Source organism: Eleutherodactylus coqui, chromosome 1 (genome assembly GCF_035609145.1).
Source record: "Eleutherodactylus coqui strain aEleCoq1 chromosome 1, aEleCoq1.hap1, whole genome shotgun sequence".
NCBI classification, from domain to species: Eukaryota; Metazoa; Chordata; class Amphibia; order Anura; family Eleutherodactylidae; genus Eleutherodactylus; species Eleutherodactylus coqui.
The window spans coordinates 252,933,964-252,954,963 of record NC_089837.1 but is presented as its reverse complement, the minus strand read 5'-3'; positions in this window follow the sequence as shown (position 1 = coordinate 252,954,963).

Below are 21,000 nucleotides of genomic sequence, written 5' to 3'. Positions count from 1 at the left end.
CCCTGTAGCTCTGCTGTAGTAGGGAATCCCAGCGGTCACGTGACTGCTCGCATAGTGGAAGTTATACTTTCACTTTTCATTACATAGTGCTCATTGAGCGCTGAGTACTGGGGAAAAGAGAAGGCAGAAAGGGTTAAAACCCCCTCCTGCCTTCTCTTCCAGGTTATTAGCTGTGACTAACAGCTGACAACCCGACATGCTCCTGCTTGTTTGCAAAAGCAGGTGCTTTACACCCGTGCCGTACTTTTACAATCGGCTGTGTTTGAAGCCCAGGACCAAGCACCGTAAATTTACTGTGCTTGATCTTAAATGGGTTAATAAGTAAACAATCATGGCAGCTCTGGGGGCCTTCAGAAGGCCCCAGGCTATCATCATGACACCCTGATGGCAACCCCACAATCTTATCATGCCTCTGTCAAAATTGACAGCAATATCCACCCTGTACTGAGTGTGCTTGCCTACCATGTCTGCTGTATACACAGTTTATGCTGTGGATGTCTACATACATCCTAGCTGCAGGGGATAGCCATATGTGTTTAGAGAAGGGGTCAAAGAGGACCTGTCAGTATACCTGTTATTTTTGTATTAGTAAACACTAGTATTCATCATATGCCTGCATGAACTTTGTGCTGTTATTCCTCTTGGGAATGTATGAATAAATTGACAAATGGGTGTTACCAATACCAGGTGTTCCCCTTGTCAGTACAATAAGTCCCTGCACATACTGCTCACAGTATCAGACTGTGTACGAAAACAAGGGGAATAGTAATGCCCATTTGTCAATTTATTCATTTTCAAGAAGAATCCCAAGGAAATGGCTCAGTGCAGCGGTCAATGAAATCGTCATATAAATAAGGCTGGTTTCTCAAAGGCAATCTTTGTTCCTGCGATTTTTGAGCATTAGCAATGCTTTTTTTAGAATAATCTTGCATCGCATTACTGACGCCTGCGTTAAAATTGCGCAAGAAAATCATACGTTTTTTTAACTGACTTTCTAATGTTAAAAACACCTTTTAATGCAAGTTTGTTGTGTTGCGATGCAATAAAAGGAGGCTCCATTGGGAAACATGGGAGATAAAAAATTGTGCACCGCAGAAAAATAGAGCATGCTGCAATTTTTTTGTTCTCTCAACATCACATCAGTGAAAACATTGCAGATGGAAAGTAAACCATTGTAAATGATTGGTTTTATAATCTGCTTTTTACAGACTCTCGCATTAGAAGAAAATCACGTCATTTTCTAGTCCATGTGAAACCAACCTCAGGGCTACGGCACAGTGGCGAGGGCGATATCAGGCCGCGATTCACGGCCCGAATTTGCACTCGCAATCCTTCTGAAAACCCCTGGATGCGAAGCATTTTCACAAGGAAACCGCCTCACATTACTGCGAGGGTTCCCCTCATCTCCACCGTGACAGATTTTGCGTGTTTTTCCATTGCTTTCAAAGGGGTCATTGCTTTCCAAAACATGTGGAATCCCCCGGATGCAATAGCGTCGCATCCCTTTGAGGCTGAAAGAATCCCCTGCTGCAGCTGTCACAGCTGCCACCAACGCCATTGAAAACAATGGGTGATATTGCAAAACGAATAGACATGCTGTGATGCGTTTCCTGCATCGCATCGCAATGCGATGCCATGCAGGGAAACATCGTAAGTGCTAATGAACCCATTCAAAAGAATGGGTTTCATATTTGTGCAGGATTTGTGCATCTCGCAATGCACAAATCTCGAACGGTTTTCTCGCCAGTGTTAAGGAGCCCTCAGGGTAATGTTTTTTTTCTCAGTTATCCACTTTTTGTGCTCTTTTGCCCACTGAAGTCTTGCCTTTCAGTTTCTCTAAGGTCTCCCTCACACATAAGTTGTGGTAAGTGCCACAAACTCACTGTCGCTTTGGCCGCAGTTGCAGCCGACAGCAGGGTTTAGCATACCTCATCATTGATGAAGTGCACTAAATGGGCAAAAATAGAACAGACACCACTTAAAAGTCGTAACACTGGAAAGCACTGTGATAGAGCGGCTGTCTGAGCGGTCCCATTGAAAATCACGGTAAAAAACTTTGTGTAAGGGAAGCCTCAGACAGCAATGACACTTAATGACACTCAAACTGGTCATCTGACATTATATCCCATCCATGCTAAGGAATGACAAGCTTTGCGTCCAGACACATTAATAGGAGCAACAGCTTGTTTTAGCTGCAGTTTGCTTGACTGTGCACTGCCAACCCATCAGAATGATCTTCACATCCTTCTCTGACCACTTTCGTTATTAAATTGTTTACATCCACATGATTTCCTTTCACTGAGTGTTTCATTGATCACAACATTCTTGGTATACTCTCTACACCATGGCGTGAGGTTGGCAGTTTTTGAAATATTGGCCCAGCTAGTCTAGCAACAATGAACATGGCATGTTTAAAGTCGATCAAATTACTCGATTTTCTTATTCTAATATAGATTCACACTGAAACTGATCCAAAGAAAGTTTCCAGACTTGATTTTATGCTGCACTTTGGACTCACGTGTCTAATATCCATATAGAGAAGTTCCAATGATGAAAGAGCATGTGTCTCTAATAAAGTGTCTATTCAGTGTAGGATATGATCCCTTTATGTAAATATGTCTAGGTATTCCAATCAGTGGTGTTTCTCAAACAAGAAAGCTAATAAAAAGGAAACTAGAGCTATAATATACAATTAGCAAAAAAAAGGGTTGTTTTTATTCTCAACTCATGTTATAAAACATTGGTTCAATAAGCTATTGACCTGTTTTAATGAACTAGTTCTCCACTACATTTTTCTTGGAAATATACTATACACTAAGAATATATTATGCTATACTGGCAAGAGTGAAATCTTTTGAGCTATTGTAGGGGATAATTACACTTTATGTTTGTACCTTGGTTAGTTGTTTTTCCTTCCTTTTTAAGTGCAGTCATTTGATGTTCATTCTGTGCAGCTCCGACAGATCTGGTCCAGAATTCTTACAAAAAAGTTGCAGTGTCTGCTTTTTTCTTTTTGATTTAGCTGTGCTTGGCGACTGGGTAAGTTTGAAATCTTTATTTTAACAGTTTGTCAGTGTTCCTACCTGTCAAACCAATTCAGCTAAAGATGATTAGGAGTTTCTGAAGACTTTCACAGAGTTCTTTATATTATGTTGGACTTTGACAATTTTCCGATGCCTGCAATCTGTTGTTTGGTACTCTAGCTTGGTTCCCTCGGTATCCATCATTGTCAATGTTTTATGTGCTTTTTAGTTTTGTCAATGTATTGAGAAAAAAAACACGCAGCTTGTTTTTTAACCGGATCCCACTTAAGGATGGTGCAAACAATGACACAGCAGGGTTAAGCAGCATAGACCATTACTCACAATGAGGCAATGGTGGTGGGGATTACAGTCAATGAGAGCAACAGGTCTAGTGGTTACATATTTGTACAGTGGCAAATAGTTTGAAAGTTATAATCGTTAAAGAAAGAAAATAATGGACCAAAGGCGCAACCATTGTAAGGCACATTAAGACAAAGGGATTAACCAGATTCTTCTTTATTAATTAATTGTTTAGCAGTCAGCACACATATGATGTTTTTTGGGTTCACACCCCCTTCCTTAGAATTGGTTGGATTGAGTACTACATAATACAAATATGCAGAGAAAGATAAGGAAAATGACAAATTAGGAGTTTAGAGAGACAAAAAATAAGAACAATTAAGAACTAGGATAAACAAGTAAAATAAACTGAAAAAGAATAAAGAATAATGGAAGTATGTAAATTATAGTTTAATAGTTAAAGCCCTTTTACATGGGATGATATCATTCTGGTTGTTCAAAAGCTCGCACTCCCGCGGGGTTTTAAGCAATAGCCGTCCCACGTAGAAGCATGTGGAAACTGAATACCTGGATGAGAATCATTCAGTTTTAAGCAGCTTGAAATCCGAACGACACATCATTCAGTGTAAACAGCAGCCGTTCAGTACTGAACAGCCACTGCTTACAGTGAATGGAGGCAGGCAGGGGTAGAGCAGGGAGAGAACTCTCCTCCAGCTGCCCCACCTCCCTGCTGGCTACATTGTCAGCAATCCAGTGATACTCGCTCCTGTGTAACATCACAGGAGCAAGTTTATATGGGGACAAGTGTCATCGTTTGCCCAACACTCATTACGTGTAAAAGGGGCTTTACCCTCTATATAATGTGATAGAGAGGCATATTGTCAGTAAAGGGAATGCATGCAAGACAAGCCTTACTCAAAAGTTTACTGTTATATAGCAGATAGCTGCAGCAGTGAATGAGACAAAAAGGAGTGGGGGGGGGGGGGAGTGGGTGAACAGTAAAGGTTTTGTAGGAGGGGAAGGATTATGGAAAGGGAAAATATGAATTAAAATTACCCTTAATGGGCAAATGAGTAATATATGCAGTAAATTAAATCATAGGAATACAGATAATTAGTGATTTACATAAAATATAGAATGTCATAACAATAAAACCAAGTTTGTTATTAGAATGCCTGTGAAATTTATACACTGATTTGAGAGAAATTGATGCGCATTTAAACTGAAATAAAACAATGTGGAAATTATGACGGTGAAAAAATAATTATAAATCATATCAGAAAAATGGATCCGTAATGAGAATAAAAACAATAAATACACAGCTTTTTGCACAAAAAATAATGGAAAAAGAATAAAAAAATAAATTTACTTCCTAAATATAAAACCGGGACTTACCAGTACAATTGTGACTGTTTTTTTCATAAAAAATAATTAATGAGAACTAATGGATAAAAATAATATAAAATGCATAGTGAGAACATACTGCCCAGTGATGAAATGAACAGGGATGGAAATAACCATAATTTTGAAGTGAATTTCTTAAAATATGTTCTAATGAATAGAATAATAAAATAGTATTAACGCTAATAAATATTATTAACATTAATATGATGGAAATAAAATAATACCCTAATAATTAGGTATTAATAGCATTACTATGATGATCACTAGTGTAGATTGCTGATCAGTGCACAGTATTTAAATGCCGGGCAGGGTGGGTTGCTGGTATGAGGACAGGACCTACTGAAAATATTACTATATAAACTTTCACCATACTTTGAGGCAAGAAGAAATGGAGGATTCATGGAGGGAGGACAGTTAAAGAGCTTTATAGCCCGCGGTATTGGCATTCTTTTTTTAATTAGTGCATGCATGTTGGCACAAGGATGCCAGTAGATGTGTCAGTAGAAGTTCTCTGAGTATGAGGGATTTTGTGGGATTATGCAAAATCCCTTGAGGAAAAAGGGGCTGAAAATGTTGAATGTAGAAGAGAAAATTAAATTGATGTGATTGAAGCCCCCCAAAAAGAACATTTTTAAACAATCAATGAGATCTCTGTGGAATTGCTATTTTTCTTTCACAAGATGAAAAAAATATTGATTGCATAATGACCAAGATATTTGAATAGATGGTGGTGTGGTTGAGTATTGTTGAAATCAGTACCTGCTTCACAACTGTAATACCAAAAGCATTAAAATTGCAGTTATGCAATTGCGCCGTGTCATGAAACACTGTGTTTTAAAAAAACATTCTTGGTGTTGGACCTGTTTGTTTACTAATGTGTATAAACATTGCGTAGTTCTTCCAATATAATTTAAGCCACATGAACATTCTAGCACGTTTATAATACCATCCACCCTCGTCTTCTGATGTTCAAGCTGCCACAGTTGCAGACTTCTCCAGGTGTTCCCAGTCCTGGTATCTCTGTCCCTGTTAACACCATCACTTTTGGGTCCACAGCCCTAAGAGTGATGTTTCACCCAGCTTGACTGATGAAGCAGTTCACTGCAAAATGTGTATCTTCTGCTGGTTTTTAATTCATAAAATAAAAGAGAACTTGGATATTTTATCCTACTGTCTCATGATCTTTATAGGAGAGCATACCAATTTTTTTAGCCTTCACACTTGACACATACCGCAAGCCTCAAGTGTAACAAAAATCATGAATTTTTTCAAACCTTTCTGTCAGGAAGTAAAATCTGAAGAGTAAAAAGAAGATATAGAAAAGAAAATAGATGTTTCTTACAAGAAAAAGCCTCAGCCAAAAAGAAATAAGTTGCCTTTATAAAAATCTTCAGCCTTTGTAACCATACCTTCACTTCGGCTGAATCAGCACTGCTCAAGAAAGGCCCTTTCTTTCTGCCCCCCCCCTGTCACGAAAAATTAATTCAAGAGACGGGTTATTAGAAGGTAATCTGGATATTAAACACTCTCAGATGTGGTCCTGGATGTCCCCCCTCTCCTTTTCTCCCGCTTCCCTCAACCAACTATCTACCCCTTCTTTTACCCATCCTTTTATTTACTTATTTAGAAATATTATTTATTTATTTAAAATTTTTTTTACCTTCTCTCTCTTCCTCTTCGCATAACTCATCTCCTCTCTTTTTGTCTCTCTTCTCTCTCTTCTATGTCTCACTCTTTTTCATTGTTCTCAAATTGCATATTCAGGTATTATCATAATTGGGGGCACCCACTAGGCTCCTTCAAGAGTTTTATTTAGATGGATATTTTCAAGAAGAGACCAATTTATTTATGTTATGTCTTTTGTTATACATGTTTTATAGGTCATGCGAGACCTTTTTGAGATTTGTATGTTTTGTAACCTATCCTTTTGAAAATTTCAATAAAAACGGATTGAACAATAAATTAATTCAAATTATTTGCTGATTGATGTAAGTAGTTTCCTTGAAAACTCTCAAACTTACCAGACATTTTGCCATTCTTGATTCTCAAAAAAAAACTGAAAAAACAAGATAATTCTTTTTCTTCTATAGCATCTTAAGATGATCCTCCATTATCCCCTCCACCACTTCAAACCACCTTAAAACCGAAAATCAGTGATTTACACTATACAATATAAAGGCTGATTTACACGCAACGATTATCGCTCAAAATTCGTCCAAATGACGGCTTTTGAGCGATAGCCGTTGCGTGCAAATGTGTGCCCATTGTGCACTTACCATGCACTCTTTGTCAATCCTTGAGTACAGCTCAGCATAAAATCCTCACCCCTGATAAAAGGGATGGCATACTGTGTTCTCCTCGGGCAGCACTGATAGCATTGTAGGCAGCCCACGAGAGAACAAATATGATGTATTTAGAAAGCAGACCACCAGCTGTTCTCTAAATGCATGCAAATGAAGTTAGTGAGCTACTAATGGGCTGTATAGCCCATTAGTAGCTAATGCAAAATGATAGCTCAAAACTGTCAGTTTCTGACAAATTTTTAGCGATCATCTTTGCGTGTAAATAGACCTTAAAGGGTAACCACAGAGACCCTTTTCACCCTAGTCTCCTGTGAACTTTGCAATGTCAATGAAATATGCAAAGTAGCGAACAATTTAAGCTTACCACCGCAAGATCATCACAGATAAGGAAAGAGATTTCCTGATAACTAAAAGTCCCCAGCTTCAAATCTTCTATCACCACCGCAGAGTCCATAAGGATCGACTCCATCCACCTTGTAGGCCTATAATCTAAGGCATTAATTCCATAACGAGCAATCTTTCACATTATGTAGATGTTATACTTCAAAGTTATGTTCATTTATTGGACTCTTATCTTAAAGACTATTTTTCTCTAATGATTGGTGGAAATATTGAGTGGAAGCCCTCCTACAGATGAGCCACATTTGATATCACATCCTTATATTCAAATATTTCCCATAACGCTGGTATCAATATTATTATATCAATGATGATTCCATGAAACATCTACAAAAACATTTAATTACTGATGGTATTAGATGGTATTAGATTGATTCTGGAAAATAATTTTACTTTCATTTGACTTACAATTATTCAAACAGACGAGGGGAGCGGCAATGGGCATGTGGTTCGTGCCCAGTTTTGTGAACTTATATTTGGATGAATTCAAAAAGGCTTATGTACTGATTATTTGGATTTAACTCTGAGCCAGGTACACAATAAAATTATTACTAAAACATTTTTTTAAAGTTAATAGCAAAAGTTCATTACTAGAGATGAGCGAACGTACTCGGATAAGCACTACTCGTCCGAGTAATGTGCTTTATCCGAGTACCGCTGTACTCGTCTTGAAAGATTCGGGGCGCTCCGCTACTGACAGGTGAGTCGCAGCGGGGAGCGGGGCAGAGCGGGCGGGAGAGAAGGAGAGAAAGATCTCCCCTCCGTTCCTCCCCGCTCTCCCCTGCAGCTCCCCACTCCGCAGCGCGTCCCGAATCTTTCAGGACGAGCAGAGAGGTACTCGGATAAAGCACATTACTCGGACGAGTAGTGCTTATCCGAGTACGTTCGCTCATCTCTATTCATTACTTTATAAAAGCACCCATTTTAAAAAATGGAAGGCTAGCATCCTTTTTGGCCAATTTGACCATCTTAGAAAATTTGGCGCAAAAAATGAAGATTTCTAAACCCAAACAAACAGAGGAAAAAAGCTTGGCACTTAACAGCAACACAGTCTTATTACACTTTACCTAACTGGTGGTAGCCAGTAGCAAAAGCAACAAATGTCTATTACACAGTCCCTTGCTTACAGTTCGGTACAGTTTTACCTCAGTGCACAGTTAGGGCTCAGTCAGACGGGCGTTTTTTCGCGCAATTTGTGCATGCGCATGCGTCCGGAGATTTTATAAAACCATTGCTTTGCAATGGTATCGGACACATGAGCACTTTTTATGCGCTCGTCCGATAAATTATAGAACAGAAATCGCAGATCGCACCTATCTGCGATTTCTGTTCCCTTCTCTATATGTGCTCAATGGGGCCGGCGGCAGCAGCGCCGACCCCATTGAGAACATATAGTAGACAAATCATTCTCCTCTGCCACAGCTGTAACAGCTGTGGCAGAGAAGAATGATGTTTGCTCATTGAATTCAATGGAGCCGGCAATACAAGTCCTTCCCTGCAATTCATCCAGAAATGTGTTAAAACTAAAAATATATATATACTCACCTGGTCCCGGCAGACGGAGTGCAGCCACGGCTGGCGGCAGTTCTCCTGAACTGCTCTCTGTAGTATTCAGCAGCCGGGGATTTAAAATCCCCGCCTGCTGAATGAGCTGCCTCTGATTGGTCACAGCCTGACCAATCAGAGGCAGCTCTCACTCACACACATTCATGAATTCATGAATGGGTGAGTGAGTGCTGCCTCTGATTGGCTCAGCGCAGGGACCAACCGCATTCTCCTCCTGCTTCTGGCTTGCTCCCTCTCTAAAGTCTCTGACCCAACTCCTTCTGCCTTCTAATACTTTTAGAATTACCTCTGATGCCACAGATGAGAGAGACAGGACGTTTTCCCCTCTTTCTTCCACCCAGGGGCTTGTCAGCTCAGCTGTGCTATGGGATCTATGACAGTAAAATGACTACTCTAAGTTAACTATTTAGTTCCCTATCCCGACTTCATCTACTTATTAAACAAAATCGAGCATCACTCACTATCCTTTGCGAAATGAGCTATAGTGAGAACAGTTGCTCTTGACTTGCAGTTAAAATACTTTTATACTGTTGTGTCTCTCTCCAGGTCACCCCTAACCTCAAGTAGATCCGAGCTGGTCAGAACTGAGATCATATGACCATCTGATAAAAAAGATGGCAGTAGTTTCAAATAGAAAGGAATAACTAACCAAGATAACACTAGCTCACTATATATATATACATATAAAGCTGCATAATGAATGATTTAAAAAATCACCAGAATCCTTTGCATATTAATTATGATAAGCATATTTCACATCTATGTGTGAAATACAGTGAATAAATTAAAATTCCTATAATGTGGTATTTGTTAACCCAAAATCCAATATTCTGGCACTTGGTTTCAGAACAAAACTGTAATAATTTGTCATGTGTAATTGTACATGAACATAAGCAGAAGACTGAGGAAAGTGCACTAAGAGAGTTGTAAAAATTAATTGTGAGGGATTCTATGATAATTCAGAGATTTATTTTCTTTTTCTCCAGATTCATTTTCTTTTTCTGATTTTCTTTTTCCAGTCTGGTAATGTGGAGGAGGATGTTTATGCAAGAGATAAACAGGGTATGCCTAATTTCTGTCCTAATTTCATAATGGGTGGACTATTTAGCAGCACCACTCAATGCACTGAGTGGAAGCTTCCCGCACTGGCACCGAGGAAACGGTGGGAAAGGTAAGTATAATACTTACATCCCTGGACTCAGCGAGTCACCTGCTTTTAACCCTGCTTAGCTCACAGGGCTAAAAGTAGGTGACAGAGTCTCTTTAATTTTTTTAAAATATATTTACAATGTAATCTGAACATCATCTTGTGTCTTAATTAAAATAGCTTATCTGAGTATTTATTTGGGTTTTCCCTACTTGCCAACCCTAACTAATGTAACAGTTTCCTCTCTATGCTGACAGTTTACTGACATGTCATGTCTCCGACATTACTGAGTGAATGGGTTTGGTTAAAGTGGTTACTGAGCAAATCTATTAGGAAGTTTTAGCTATTTCCATATTTATATTAATGTCCTGCAAATGACCAGATATGTGTGGTTACTTTACAGATGGGGATGAAACCAATCATTTCCTTTGTGAGTTTGGTAGTAGTCCCAACAGTTCTACCCCAGCCAGTCTGACTTTAGGACTTCTTCAGTAGGTATGGCAAACAATTGAAAGTATTAAATGGAATATTGCCAAGACAATATATATATATATATATATATATAATAATAATAGTATTTATTTGTATAGCGCCAACATATTTTGTATTTAACAGGCAGCCAGTGCAGTGACCGGCACAGGGCAGAGGCGTCCGAGTAGCGAGTAACTGAAAAACTGCAACAGCTCTTATATGGGTTTCCCTGCACTTGTGTCCAAATGATATCTGGCAAATAAATGGCAAATCATGTGATCTAAAGTCATCTTTAGTTGTCTTCTACTGAATATTTGATGCCTATATTGTGCATTTTGTCAGAGGCTGGATACCTTGCTTTGGGGCAAGAGGCGCATTCATGTTCAAACAAGAAAGGGCCTTTCGAAAATTGCCAGCATTAAGTTGAAAGCATGCAATGGTCTAAAAGTCTTTGTAAGCTGTAGCATTAACATTATTCTTCACTGCAAATAAGATGTCTAACTTAAACCCTCAAATCCACCCCCATATTATTACAGCAGGCACTTTGCATTTTGGAAGGTATGGCTCTTTTGGAATATGTGACATTCAGATTTATACTTTAACCTGCAAGATAGTCAAACATGATTTATCATTGCAGAGAACATTTTTCCACTGATCCTGAGTCCAGTGACAATATGCTGTATCCAGCAGACATTAGCCAATGTGTATAGTAATTTTGGTAGGCTTGTGTGCAACTGCTCGACCATGCAAACCCATTTTGTGAAGCTCTCAATGCACAGATCTTCCAAAGTTATTTTTTTTCACAAATTGACTTGTGCCATCCAATGACAGTACTACATTTCAATTTTGACCCATATTGTTACCAATGTTTAAGTAGATTGATTGGATATGTGCTTGATTCTATGCACTGTTTGCTGTAGGTGTGGCTGAGATCCCTATGAGGGTTGTCTACATACCTTTGGCCATATAGTGAATCTGTCAAAAAGTCAGTGAATTAGAGGGCATATCCATGATTTAAGATAAGCTTATTATATGTCAGCTATGTAAAGACACATTCTGAAAAAATATTTATACATTATAAATATTCATGAAATTATCTAGTATGTAAACATGATGATAGTGGTACATAGATGTTAGTCAAATGATATAGTTCTTGTGTTTATACCATTATCCTGAATAGATACTAATCTATAGTATCTATATTTCTACTTATAAGCACCTCAGACATATAAGAATATTGCCTCTCAGTGATACTGCCAATGTAAAAACTTACAGGAAGAAACACGTTACATGTTGTTTGATGTATCAAAACCATACCAGTGCCTAATGGGGCACTGCTACTGAATAGCTACTAAAGGCTGAAAGAAACAGTTCCATTTATGAACAAATTGTCAGGTCAAGTATCTGATTAAACAATATATCTGACACAGTACAAATATCAGAGGATAGAGACATATGCCTAGTTACTTGAAAACATCCTTTACAGATTATTTCTAAGTGAAATTGATTCTGAAAGGATTCTTCTTTGATTTTTAATTTCTGTTCAGAGACTCGTAAAGCATAAGAGACAGAAAGTGTGGAATGGAAAAGGACAGTTTCCCATAGGAATTAGATTTTATTTGTCAATGTGTTTAAAGGAAAATATTGATCCAAGTGTGCATAACAGATAGTAAGGCCAATGAAAACTGCCTGTCAGTTGTAAAATATGCTGCACATTACTTCAAAATGGAGTTAAAAGTTAACAGTTATTGATCTATGGCCAAATTAAATTGTTACCCATTATAATCATAACCCACGGACTGAAATGTGCAACTGTTTTAGCTGCTATTCATTTTAGTACCACTACTTTACAACATATTACTTACAGCTAAGACATTACATTGCCAACCCCATGAGGGGCTTTGATGTAAGGGCAATGACTTATTGAGCAGTAAACGTTGATGGAGAAGTCTCATTCTTTTAGTATAAGCGCATCTTTAGATATTGAATTATTTAAAACTAATAAATAAAAGGAGGCAATCAAGAAGAAGGAATATCAAATATAGAACTACCGAAGTTAAAGAAGTATTTAAGTGGCAGTAACAATATAATGGAGAATTCATCAGTAAAAAACAGTGTTGGATAGAAAAAAAGAAATGTTAGAACTTAAAGGGGACTTGTCAGCTGTCCTGACGTGGCTGTTTCAGTAAATATGTGTATTCTTCATACTATAACAATTCTGCAGCACCTTTTCTTGAAATTCTCCATTCTTCTATTAGCACCCCAGGAAACATTTGAATACATGGACAGCTGGATGTCTCTGTTTTCCTAGTCAGTAGTAGGCGACCTTCACACATTTCAAAAGTACCCACAACAATTCTGCAATTCTGTTACTTGTGGAACAGCTGTGGAATTCAACCCTTGAGTTTTACGGGTTGAATTTTGCAGCATAAATCTAGAGCATAAATAGATATGCTGCAGATTTAGAATTCACAGCATTTTTTAAATGCTGCGGATTTGTGGCGGAAAATTTCTGCATCATCCGAAGGAGATTTTTTAAAATCCCCTCCACATGTCTTGTACTTTAAGGGTGGGTTCACACGACGCACGCACCAAAACACGCTTGTATTTACAACAATGCATTCCCTATGGTGTGTGCACATGTCCATGTTTTACAGGTGTGTGCCTGCAAAGATAGGACATGCGTGCACCATAGGGAATGCACGCATTGTTTTCAATGGAGCCGCGGCTGCTGCTGGCGGCTACATTGAAAACAATGGTCTGTTGGCACACCTGAATTGTTTTTCAGGTAAGAGCTTACACATATAGGCTCTTCCCTGAAAAGAAAACATTTTGGTGAAAAAAAAATAGAGCCATTCACTTCAATGGAGCCGCTGCTGCTGCCGGCGGCTCCATTGAACACAACGGTCTGCTGGCACACCTGAATTGTTTTTCAGGGAAGAGCTTTACATATAAGCCCTTCCCTGAAAATCAAGTAAAAGTGATTTAAAAAACAAAAAAAATAGATTCTCATTTCTCTTCAGCTGCCGGGGCTCAGCCCTGCACTGTGGTGCTGATCTATCAGCAGGCGGGGATTTAAAATCCCAGCCTGCTGAAAGAGCTGAATGTGATTGGCTGAGGTGCTCAGCCAATCAAATGCAGCTCTCCCCGAATAAAATTTTTTTGTTTTTTTAAACCACTTTTACTTGATTTTCAGGGAAGGGCTTATATTCAAAGCCCTTCCCTGAAATCAATTGCCGGCAGCAGAATCCTTTACCGCAGCTGACATGTGTGACAGCTGCGGTAGAGAATTAAAGAATTCCTCTGCGGGGGACACAGCAGCGGCAGACAGGTAAGTTGTTTTTTTTTACACTACTTTTAATTGGCTTTTCAGGAAAGGGCTTATGAAACCCTTCCCTGAAAAGCCATTGACAGCTGCTGGGGCTCAGCGTTGACTTCTGCCGCTGTCCCCGACTCTGTAGCGCTGCTGAGCTATCAGCAGCCGGGGATTTAAAATCCCCGCCTGCTGGTAGCTCTGATTGTGATTCGCTGAAGCACTTCAGCTAATTACAATTAGAGCTATCAGCAGGTGGGGATTTTAAATTCCGGGCTGCTGATAGCTGAGAGCTACAGAGCCGGGGACAGCGGCAGAAGCCAACGCAGAGCCCCGGCAGGTGAGTATTTTTTTTTTTTACTATTTTAAAAGGCTTTTCAGGGAAGGGCTTATGAAGCCTTTCCCTGCAAAGCCACTGACAGCTGCCGGGGCTCAGCGGGGACTTCTGCCGCTGTCCTTGGCTCTGTAGCGTTGCTGAGCTATCAGCAGCTGGGGATTTAAAAATACCCGCCTGCTGGTAGCTCTGATTGTGATTGGCTAAAGCACTTCAGCCAACCACAATCAGAGCTACCAGCAGGCGGGGATTTTAAATCCCCGGCTGCTGATAGCTGAGAGCTACAGAGCCGGGGACAGTGGCAGAAGTCAACGCTGAGCCCCGGCAGGTGAGTATTTTTTTTTTTTACTATTTTAAAAGGCTTTTCAGGGAAGGGCTTATGAAGCCTTTCCCTGCAAAGCCACTGACAGCTGCCGGGGCTCAGCGGGGACTTCTGCCGCTGTCCTTGGCTCTGTAGCGCTGCTGAGCTATCAGCAGCTGGGGATTTAAAAATCCCCGCCTGCTGGTAGCTCTGATTGTGATTGGCTAAAGCACTTCAGCCAACCACAATCAGAGCTACCAGCAGGTGGGGATTTTAAATCCCCGGCTGCTGATAGCTCAGAACTACAGAGCCGGGGACAGCGCCAGAAGTCACGGCTGAGCCCCGGCTGCTGAAAGGAGGTGAGTATTGGTTTTTTAAAATTTTTTGCACTATTTTAAATGGCTTTTCAGGGAAGGGTTTATGAAGCCCTTCCCTGAAAAGCCATAGATGGGATGCCGGCAGCAGGATTCTGTACCGCAGCTGTCATGCGTGACAGCTGCGGTGGAGAATTGAAGAATTCCCTTTGCTGCATCTGCCACAGATGTGGCAGATGTAGCAGCAGGGAATTCTTTTAACTAGTGGGGGGAAGGAAACATCTGCTGCATGCGGCAGATATGTTCTTCATGCCTGCGGGGGTCACAGCAGTGGGAGAGGGGTGTTTTTGTTTTTTTTTGTTTTGCACTAAATGTTTCTTTTTCAGGGAAGGGCTTATATGTAAAGCCCTTCCCTGAAAAAGAATGCAGGGGGCCGGCAGAGCATTGTTTTCAATGGAGCTGCCGGCAGCACCCACGGCTCCATTGACAACAAGCACGCAGCTGTGTTCACGCGTGTTTTTGCTCGTACCTAGGTGCGGACGTATGTCCGCACCTAAGTATGTACCAAAACACGCTCGTGGGAAACCACCCTAAATGCTACAAAATTTCTGCAGCAATTCCACTAGCGGAAATTCCGCAACGTTTATTGCCTATATAAAGATGGCTGTAGACAATTTTAGGGTTTGCTGGGCTGTAAGATATGGAAATTAGACTTATTAAGTATGTACTGCTTTTATACTGCTGATTAACCCCTTTCTGACCACATAACAATCACACACACCATACTGTTTCAGTGGTGTATGGAGGGGTATGCTCAGATGCCAAGCTCAGTCCATACCAGATGGGGGCTAGCTATTTTTAGCAGTGGACAGCCATCAGCAAGGGCCCTGATCTTTGATTGTAGCCATTTAACTACTTAGAATCCTTAGTCAATGTGATTTACTGAATTCTGCAGCTAATTCCACTGTGGAAAATCTGCTGCATTTTCACTATGTGTAAACATACCCTTATGGAGTATGTTGTTTTATTTAAACTTCAGACATTTAGTTTGAGTTGATTGTGTGGTATCACCATGACCAGATTGAAAAAGCTCTCTACATTCTTCAGAAAAAAAGGTTATGTGACATTAGGGGATCAGTCACTACTCTCCACTCAAGATGGTTGGCGCTAATCTTATGCGCACACTTTTACACCAGGAACTTCTTTAATCCCTTAATGACACAGAATGTGCAATTATATCCTGTGTGTTCAGGGTTTGTATGGAGGGTCATTGGGAGCTGATCCTGTTCCATACAAAGTTCTGGCTACTTCTTACAGCTGATATTTGCTGACAACGGTCAGTGTAAACGCTGATTGCAGCTATTAGTCCTTTAAATTCCACTTTTATTTCTGACAGTGACATTTAAATTCCTCAATCAAAGTTTGGGGGTCCCAAATGGTCCCCCATGATGCGATCTTGAGGTGCCATTCGGATGTCATGGCAGCCTGGGGCCTTCTGAAGGCCTGTGGCATGACTTGGTAGAATGCCTATCATATTGCGGTATAATGTAATACTATGAGCAATCAAACAATTACAAGTTCAAGTCGTCTGTGGGAACTAAAAGAAATGTAAAAAAAAATTACAATAATTATTAGATTAAAAGAAAGCAACAACTTTTCCCATAATTAAGATAAAAAAACAGTAGAAATCAAAAACATATTTGGTATTGCTGTGTCTGTAAAAGTTCAATCTACGAAGGTAATGCATTATTTGTCCCGCACATTGCCTATGAGTTAAAAAAATAATTTGAAATTTTATAAAACAATTTAATATACTGTATATCTTTTCAGAGTCCAGAATATCATCTACAAGTGTGAAGATTTTGAACAACTGCCAACTTGCCCACTATTGATGTTAATGTTCATCAGTCTACCATTAGAAAGAGGCTACACAAATTAGATATAGGTGGGAGGTATGCCAAAGGGAAATCTTGCTACCAAGAAACAACTAAAGGTTGCCAATGCTCACAAGGCAAACAGCAGTTTTCAACACATCTCTAAAGACAAGGCAAAGAGAGCTATTTGGTCACAACATAAAGACATGTTTTGGGGAAAGTGATACATTCCATATCACCAGGTGAACCTAAAACCAACCGTAAAGCATGATGGTGGTAATGTTATGGTTTGAGCTAATTTGCTGCATTGGGAGCAGGTTGCTTACCATTTTAGATTCCACTCTGAATTTTTCATTGTATCAGAGGCTGATTAAGATAATGTGAGACCATCTCTCAGAAGCCTGAAGCTTAGCCGAATGTGTACAATGCAACATGGGAATGATTCATAATAGAAGAGATTTTAACTATTTTAAGCAGGAAAAGGCAGAACAAATACTTATTCAAATAACTCACAGATGACCTTATCTATAATTGGAGTCATTCAGTATGCTTTCCTTCCCAATTCAGCCCTGACTGCCATGACAACTTCACCTGAAAAGTTTGCTGTGGAGACATTTTTGGCCAGGAGATTATCTATAGGAAAAGCGGAAGTAGTAATGTAGAGGGGTTTTGCATAGCCCCAGTGAGTTGTAGTTGTTTTATTTTTTGCAAGAAAAACAATGTTGTGTTATTTTGTAACTATTCCTTTAATTTTTGTAGCTCCAGGTTGCCGAGTAGAGTGTGCACATTCCATTAGAGCTGAACTAAGTGCTATATGTAGCTGTAAGACTCTCAAAGAGGTCAAATGATCAATCTAGTCTAGCTCTGTTCCAATGACCTAACAGGACCTTAACCACCTTGCTGATTGGCTAGAAACTGTGCATATAAAAAGCCATGTCCTGTTCCTGTGCTGTGACTGATACAGCTGCTATTGGTCTGGGCAGAAACGAAAGAGCTATACTCTTGTGGACTGTCATGAATTGCAAAGAACAAGCATTGCTGAATTGAATAGCGTACTGAACATTGCTGAACCAAGCACTTTACCCAAAGACTGAAAGAAGTTGCTTATTTCTGAACTTGAGCTTTGCACCACCTGCACTACAAAAGCATAGGATGCTAAAGTGATTGAAAATTATTACCAGTCAAAAAGGTCCCCAAAGTTCTTGTTAATAAGAGCATCGTTGGGCAAAAGACAATGGGGTCTTTCTGTGACAATGTGGATTCCTGCTGCTAGATACCTGATGCATACACTTGCTTCAGGTTGCCAAGTAAGGCCTGTGACCAGGACTTCTTCCGGTGCTTCTTGATAGTGATAAATCAGAAAAATCGACCTGACCAGCCCCATGGTCTCCCTTGTGGTAAGTCTACAAAAGTCCTTGCAGGAGGGCTCCGCTAACAACGGCCCCTTTTCAGCAGCAACACACAGTCCCAAAGGCCCTTCAGACACAAAATAAGTCATCAGTATTAAATGGATCATAGTAGGTGGGAGGTCCTGTTACAAATTTTGCAAGAGATTTAGCTTACCAACAATACTGCTGCTGCTCCATGTGCCCCCATAACTGTACCTATAGTGCTGCCCAATGCCCCCAAAATACTATAATGCCAAAATAAAAGTGTCCGAGGACATCAATATAGATAAAATAAGGGGTGTATCTAGAGAATGAGCACAGAAAGGGTCAGGGGAAGCATTCAACCCCAGACCAGTCCACAAAATTAATTAAGACCCCAACCAGAATCCAAAATGAAAGTCCAACCATGTAAAAAATTGAGAAACCATGTAAAGAATTTTTAAAAACTATTTCAACCCTTTCCAGTCCACTGTCTGACATCTGAAGACATTATGATTTAAGGCTGTACATCTCCGATATTGGAAGACGTCCGTCAGGGTTCTCTTACTGTATATTGCCAGCCTCTCTGCTGTCAGAGCCTATCCAACGTGTCACCTCATGCAGTACTGGCTTTAGCCAGCATATAGCACTGTTGTATAACGGCAGAAAAAGAGTAAGCCCCCTAGGAAAACCAGGATACAAATTGGATTGGAAAGGGTTAAACATTATAGAATGATAAAAGCAAACATACGAACCTAACTAATCTCTCTTCATTTCCATTTTAATGCTTCTCAGTCCCCTATTGGTTTCTGTACGCACTTATCCAGCAATGATGTCTCAACATGAACATGTGACTGCTGCAGAATATCATTGGTTGCAACAGTAACCTGTCAACACTACTGAGATGACGGCTGTGACATACAGAGACTGATGGGGGACCAGGAAGTGTACAAATGAGTGCAGTGGGGAATAGATGAGGTGAGTATGTCTTTTGTTAGAATATTCTAAACAGCTTAAACACATTTTACAGGCCTCAGATAAGAGCCCATAACCGATACAGATCCACTATTCAGACTCCATAATTGATACACACCTCCAATCAGACCACATAAATAATGCAGACCCCAGATCAGATCTCATATTAATGCAGATCCCAAATCAGAACCCAAGATTAATGCAAACCTATCAACCCAACCCCTGAATTCAGACGTCAGACCAGGCCAAAAAAATTAAAATTTACTCAACTCTTTTCACTCCTACTGTGTTCCAAGGGCTGCCTGTGCTGCACTACGTCCTGGATATACTTGTATGAATACTGCGCTCTCCTGCAGTTGCTGCTGTCACTTCTGCTGCTTCTGATAATGTTGATAATGCTACCATACTGGGTCTTCTTTTGATTCTGGTTCTGTGCCATATCCTGACATCAATGCACATGCATCTTAACATTGGGTGATGGTGGAACTTGGTGTAGTGCTGGCACCCAAAGCAGAAGATTTGAGTCTTCTCAGGTCGCTGTGCTCATGCATTCCTGTAGACCTGCATAGGAATGCGTGTGCACAGTGTTCTGAAAAGAGTCAAATCTTTAGACCGTGCCTGAACTTCGTGAAAGAACATGTGGGAACCAGGCAGTAGGTGAGTATAAAAAACAAACCCCCTGGTTCCCCGTCACCAACCAGAACAACACCATAATTTAGTATATGGTGTTATTCCATGATGACAATGTCCCTTTATAGAATGTTCTTTTTTTCCAATGATTTTTCCAATGCAATCGAGCTCTCTCTCCTTTGGTGAGGTGGAACCCTAGAAAGTTACCTATGCTCGCTTACTTCTTGTCCTGGCCCTCTAATAATGACGCTAAGGAAACAAACAAACACAAAAACACTAAGGAATGACAAAAAATGGGGATTCTTAAACAACCAAGTCAATTCCCAGATCTATATTCCATAGATTAACATTTGTTTGCATTTTTGGTTCATATCTATTTAGGTTCTGTCTAACAGGTAGGATCTCAGAGGATGAAATACATAAGATGCAACGATATGTAACAAGGTGAAAATCTTCTGGCAAGGGCAAAATTTAAATAGAGCAAGTGTCCAAAACATCATAAGACAAGTGGTCTGTAGTTGACACTTGAGGCAGCTTTTGTTCATTTCCATGACTGAGTGCAGCATGAGTGCCTGCATTTATCTGAGTTGACAAATATCACTCAATAAAGAACATCTGTACAAAGCCAAGAGCTAAATATATATTCTTTCTTACTAAGGGCTTTTCTGGACATCACCCATTACAAGCACTTAGCTAAAAGTTATACCATCCAAAAACATATCAAAGCCGTAATTATTTATTAGGCACTCTAGATTATTTACTTGAATCAATTTTCTTCCATGTACTCCCAGTTATGATTTTCCACATCTTTTATCAGCATAAATAGTTAATCAGAAGTCATCTTAGCTCTGAAAACGAGGAGGCTTTAATAATAATAATAACCCATGCCTAACAGTATTAAAGGGAACCTGTCACCTTCTATAGTACCATGAACTAAGTCATAGGGTTTATAGGATAGGTCCTGCAGAGTCAGGGGGTGTAATGTTTGTACTCACTGGGCTTGCTATTCCCATGCTGCCACCCTGGGAAATCGGTGCTCCGTTTATCAGCGTGACTCTTCATGCAGTCAATGTGTGAGCACTCCCATAGAGAAGAGTGAGGTGCACACAAGGACTGAATGAAAAGAGTCATACTGGTAGACAGAGCTCTAACTGGGGTACAAGTGCAGGAATAGGAAGCCTGATAACTATAAAAATCTCCCTCTCTGAGTCCGGGAGGACCTATCCTGTGAGCACCGTAACATAGGAGGTGACAGGTTGCTTTTAAAGATAGCATTAAG